Raw genomic sequence first — 6,479 nt, forward strand, 5'->3', positions numbered from 1 at the left:
CTGATCATCCGACTGAAACTGTACTGGTAGCTGATCATCCGACTGAAACTGTACTGGTAGCTGATCTTCCGAATGAAACTATAATGGTAGCTGATCATCCGACTGAAACTATACTGGTAGCTGATCATCCGACTGAAACTGTACAGTCAGCTGATCATATCGTTATCTCAAACTGTACGGTCAGTTGATCATATCGTCTGTCTCAACCTGTAGGTTCAGGTGATCATATCGTTATCTCAAACTGTACGGTCAGCTGATCATATCGTTATCTCAAACTGTACGGTCAGCTGATCATAGCGTTATCTCAAACTGTACGGTCAGCTGATCATATCGTCTGTCTCAACCTCTAGGTTCAGGTGATCATATCGTTATCTCAAACTGTACGGTCAGCTGATCATATCGTCCGTCTCAACCTCTAGGTTCAGGTGATCATATCGTCTGTCTCAACCTGTAGGTTCAGGTGATCATATCGTCTGTCTCAATCTGTAGGTTCAGATGATCATATCGACTGTCTCAACCTGTAGGTTCAGATGATCATATCGTCTGTCTCAATCTGTAGGTTCAGATGATCATATCGACTGTTTCAACCTGTAGGTTCAGGTGATGATATCGTCTGTCTCAACCTGTAGGTGTAGGTGATCATATCGTCCGTCTCAACCTTTAGGTTCAAGTGATCATATCGTCCGTCTCAACCTGTAGGTTCAGGTGATGATATCGTCTGTCTCAACCTGTAGGTTCAGGTGATGATATCGTCTGTCTCAACCTGTAGGTTCAGGTGATCATATCGTCCGTCTCAACCTGTAGGTTCAGGTGATCATATCGTCCGTCTCAACCTGTAGGTTCAGGTGATCATGATAAATCGCTGTGCTTCCTCTTTTCTGAATGTAAATCAGTAATCCAGTGTATTGCTGAAATGTTTATAGGAGAGAATGTATTTATATAAAATAAAATATTTATAAAATTCCTACTTTATTAGACCCTAAATGTGAAAACAATAAAAGTGTGTTAAGATTAATTCTAAAACGACGGCGATCCAAGGGTGAGCTGAAGAAAAACCTATATTTACCAACTGCCCTTGAGAAAAAGTCTTTGATACATTAATACTACAGGAATTGTGAACAGCGGACATATAAAACTAAATACAGGCGATTCTCTTTATCGCTATAAGAATCGCAAAGCCCTCTGGACAGACTGATTGAATGAAGATTAGCACAAGTTTGAAAATACAGCGCAGCGAAGATTAACCGAGTTCTCTGAATTGTATTGATAATATCGGTGAGAGAAGAGCAACAGAGCCGTGACCTTGTGTTTGTGGTCAGCCTTGAACCCCGTATATGGCATTCCTCGTTCCTTTATTTGCTCTTCCCTGCTCGTGTATTACACCTCTTGTTAGTCTAATGACAAAGGAAAAACATTTTGAGTATTTGATGAAATGATAAGAAAACAATAGTTAGAAAATCTGTTCCGCCAGTGTTTACTAAAGATGACCACCATCTCTCCACAAGCACTGACCAGAACGATTAGAGATAAAGACAACTTACTTGACAGACTCACAACAGGTTTCTCGAGCTGTACTGAAAGAAAGAAAAGCTAAAAGAAAATACTTCCTGCATAGGACATGAAAACAGACGAGGCAGCTGTTTTAAAAGTCGTGCGTCATCAACAGAAATAATCAGAATACAAAGAATATTGATGGTTGATACTTCCATGCTCAGTTCTATCAAGAATTAAAGCAATTCAGCACTAGATCTGTAGATAGCTTCACCAGACCTTTAGATCCATCAGACATCTAACAAGTGGTAGCTCTACGTATAGCTCCACAAAACCTTCAGCACCAAACATCTAACATTTGATAGCTTTACGTAAAGCTCCACAATACCTTTAACATCAAATATATAACATGTGATAGCTCTACGTATAGCTCCACAAAACCTTTAGCACCAAACATCTAACATTTGATAGCTTTACGTACAGCTCAACAAAACCTTTAGCATCAAATATATAACAAGTGATAGCTCTACGTATAGCTCCACAAAACCTTCAGCACCAAACATCTAACAGCTTTACGTACAGCTCAACAAAACCTTTAGCATCAAATATATAACATTTGATAGCTCTACGTATAGCTCCACAAAACCTTCAGCATCAAACATCTAACAGCTTTACGTATAGCTCAACAAAACCTTTAGCATCAAATATATAACATTTGATAGCTCTACGTATAGCTCCACAAAACATTCAGCATCAAATATCTAACAGCTTTACGTATAGCTCAACAAAACCTTTAGCATCAAATATATAACATTTGATAGCTCTACGTATAGCTCCACAAAACCTTCAGCATCAAACATCAAACAGCTTTACGTATAGCTCAACAAAACCTTTAGCATCAAATATATAACATTTGATAGCTTTACGTATAGCTTCATAAAACCTTTAGCACCAAGTACATAACACGTTATAGCTACATCAGACCTTCAGCTTGAGGAAACGTCTAAAAGGTTATAGTACTTCGGATCGTTCCAATTAGTAGCTTTGAAGTTACAAAAACTGGTTAAATTCTGTTCCTCTTCTCTCACTTCAGAATACGATCGTTTATCAAATAATGCTTCCTAAAGTGGCTACATTATTTCCATAGGATCGTTCATCAAATATTACTTCCTCAAGTGGCTACATTCTTTCCATAGGATCGTTCATCAAATATTACTTCCTCAAGTGGCTACATTATTTCCATAGGATCGTTCATCAAATATTACTTCCTCAAGTGGCTACATTATTTCCATAGGATCGTTCATCAAATATTACTTCCTCAAGTGGCTACATTCTTTCCAACTTTCTTCTCCTAACTGTCCAGACAAAATTCCAGGTTTATCAGCTTCGTACACGCGTACATACAATGCGCTCATATTTTAACGCTTCCTCATTATTATAGGTAATTAACAATGTTGTAGTTTATAGTCTTTGTAAAACTATCAACTTCAAAACTACGACTCTGTGTAAAAATATCCCTAAAGAGGAAGACCGTAACTTCAAGATATGTAGTAAAACGCTGCATATTCTATTTACAATATATATATATATATATATATGATATAATAGGCCTGACCTGGCCTGATGGTCAGTGTTTCCAGACTTAAAATGGCTCATGTACACTTACTGTAAATACGTCAAGAGTGACAGTCAAATCACACTATTCGGTCGGGCAATAGTAACCTATGAGTAGGTGGGTACTGTTGGCTAGCTACCTTCCCTCTAGTGTATCAGTTCAAAATTAGGGGCGTTATGTAACTTTGCACGAAAATTATTAACAAACAATTTAATAAGTTATCATAAAATATAAAGAACTAGACAATTATCACCAAATAAAACAACAGAACTATTAACTAAGATCATAATAAAATGTATAATAACTGATATAACCAGGCAGCATGTTTTGGTTACAGTTTAGCTTCTGAGATACATAAAAAGATGGAATAGAGTGCCCCGATTTTGCCCGAAGTTTAGAGGTTTCCCACATTACCCTACCTTATATGTTTTTTTCTAGGAAATGTCTCAAAAATTTCTTGTACCTTTCTGTAAATAACAAAAATACTACTGACGTTTAAAGATTGTTTTTTACTATCTAAACTTGGGCAACATCTGGAACAAACAATCAGGTTCAACTGTTGACCAGAGAAAAGGCGGATTTGAAAGGCAAAATTATGTCACACCAGAGCTGCAAATGCATAATGTTTTTAGAGGGGTATCGGAGCTCGAATTTGATTATTTCGACCCAGAACACCAACCACCAGGCCAAAATTGGACCTTCTACTAATAAGAAACAAGGTATTAACTGCTGCATAACTCATACTATTTAATTAGTTTCTCCTTAAGGCCACAGACCACTTAATTTAAAGTTCTTCACTGCTAAATAATATTTTGATTTCAAAAGGACTAGAACTAGTTTTAACCTTAACAACAATCTTTCTTTCATGACCCGATTCCGAATAACATAAATCTAAACATTTATGAACGTTTATTAATCATGATGAAAACGTCTGTGATAGAAGTGTACACAAAATAACACACAACACATCCGGTGTTCCGTTTTACAGAAGCTCTTAAGGTATATTGAACCTTGTATTGTTATGGCAAATAATTTAATGGAAAAAAAATATTACTATAACAATTTTTGAAGAATAAGATAAGTTTATAGTTATAGTTTAATGGATCACTGATTATCTGACCTCCATAGATAATGTTTGGTCTGTACATATTTCTTAATTGACCTGTTACTAGTCAGTGTGTGCTCTACGCATGAGTTTTTAACTAACCTATATACAAATAGTGTGTGGTCTGTACGTAACTTCTTAACTACACTATATAGAGCTAGTGTGTAGTCTGTACATCAGTTTTTAACTAACCTATATACAAATAGTGTGTGGTCTGTAATTAACTTTTTAACTACACTATACAGAGCTAGTGTGTAGTCTGTACATCAGTTTTTAACTAACCTATATACAAATAGTGTGTGGTCTGTACGTAACTTCTTAACTACACTATATAGAGCTAGTGTGTAGTCTGTACATCAGTTTTTAACTAACCTATATACAGCTTGTGTGTGGTCTGAACATCACTTTTTAATGGACCTGTATACAGGCTGTGTGGGCCAGGCATGGCCAGTTTGAAGGTCGCAGGTTTAAATCCCCGTCCCACCAAACATGCTCGCCCTTTCAGCCGTGGGGGCGTTATAATGTGACGGTCAATCCCACTATTCGTTGGTAAAAGAGTAGCCCAAGAGTTGGCGGTGGGTGGTGATGACTAGCTGCCTTCCATCTATTCTTTCACTGTTAAATTAGGGACGGCTAGCACAGATAGCCTTCGTGTAGCTTTGCGCGATATACAAAAAAGCAAAATAAACACAACTTCTTAACAGAACTATATACAACAATTGTGTGGTCTGTACATCTTTCTTAATTGACCTATAAACAGGCATTATGTGGTCTGTACATCTTTCTTAATTGACTTACATACAGCCATTGTGTGGTCTGTACATCGTTCTTAATTGACCTACATACAGTCATTGTGTGGTCTGTACATCGTTCTTAATTGACCTATAAACAGGCATTATGTGGTCTGTACATCTTTCTTAATTGACCTATAAACAGGCATTATGTGGTATGTACATCTTTCTTAATTGACTTACATACAGTCATTGTGTGGTCTGTACATCCTTCTTAATTGACCTATAAACAGGCATTGTGTGGTCTGTACATCGTTCTTAATTGACCTACATACAGCCATTGTGTAAATCACTCTGTAATTGACACGTTAGCCACAGGCCCAAACTAAGCCATTTGACTAGTACGAAAACAATGGTTTAATTGTAGCATAAATACAAAGTAGGTAGTTTGTTGAAACAATAATTTACTTAATGTAAAATCTGTGATTTACATTAAAATATATTTCATTTGCTGTCCGTCTGATCTTCCTTACACATACACTCAAATTGTGTTAAGTTTCTGTCTACCAGACCATACTCAGTTATCAACGTTCCGTTTCGTATTCGATTTCTTATTCCACACAATCATAACGTATCGACGTTCGGTTTTTCTGTTTTTCTAATCCCTACGGTCATATTGCATAAAGTCGGGTTTTATTTGTCTCTTTCTAATCCCTACGGTTACATTTTATAAAGTCAGGTTTTTCAATTCCACGAAAACATGTTGTTCCAAGGTTTTGTTTTCTGCTATTTTAATTTTGTAGTTTCTCATCCGTTAAAAGAGTTCCGTCAGGTCCTCTACCTTTCCCTTGTAGCAGCTTTTACTGGTAACCAAATATCAGGGCCTACCCACAATTCCTAATTTGTAAGTTACTCCACGTAAATCCTTTCTTTAATCCTAAAAAATAATGTTAAATTGGTGTTAATCTTCGATCATCACGAGTATCCCAAGGATCACTTGGGTTATGGAAGTAAACAAAATGTTAGAAAGAAAACTGTAACTACAATTCAAGGAATGAGTTACAGACTACTATTTCAACAGATAACTGAAACCATGTGTTAATATAGTGTTCACCAACAAACAGTACTTATCACAATGTGTTAATATGTTGCTCACCAACTAGCAGTACTTATCACAATGTGTTAATATAGTGTTCACCAACTAACAGTACTTATCACCATGTGTTAATATAGTGCTCACCAACTAGCAGTACTTATCACAATGTGTTAATACAGTGCTCACCGACTAGCAGTACTTATCACAATGTGTTAATACAATGCTCACCAACTAGCAGTACTTATCACCATGTGTTAATATAGTGCTCACCAACTAGCAGTACTTATCACAATGTGTTAATATGTTGCTCACCAACTAGCAGTACTTATCACAATGTGTTAATATAGTGCTCACCGACTAGCAGTACTTATCACAATGTGTTAATACAGTGCTCACCGACTAGCAGTACTTATCACAATGTGTTAATATAGTGTTCACCAA

Source organism: Limulus polyphemus, unplaced genomic scaffold (genome assembly GCF_000517525.1).
Source record: "Limulus polyphemus unplaced genomic scaffold, Limulus_polyphemus-2.1.2 Scaffold5072, whole genome shotgun sequence".
NCBI classification, from domain to species: Eukaryota; Metazoa; Arthropoda; class Merostomata; order Xiphosura; family Limulidae; genus Limulus; species Limulus polyphemus.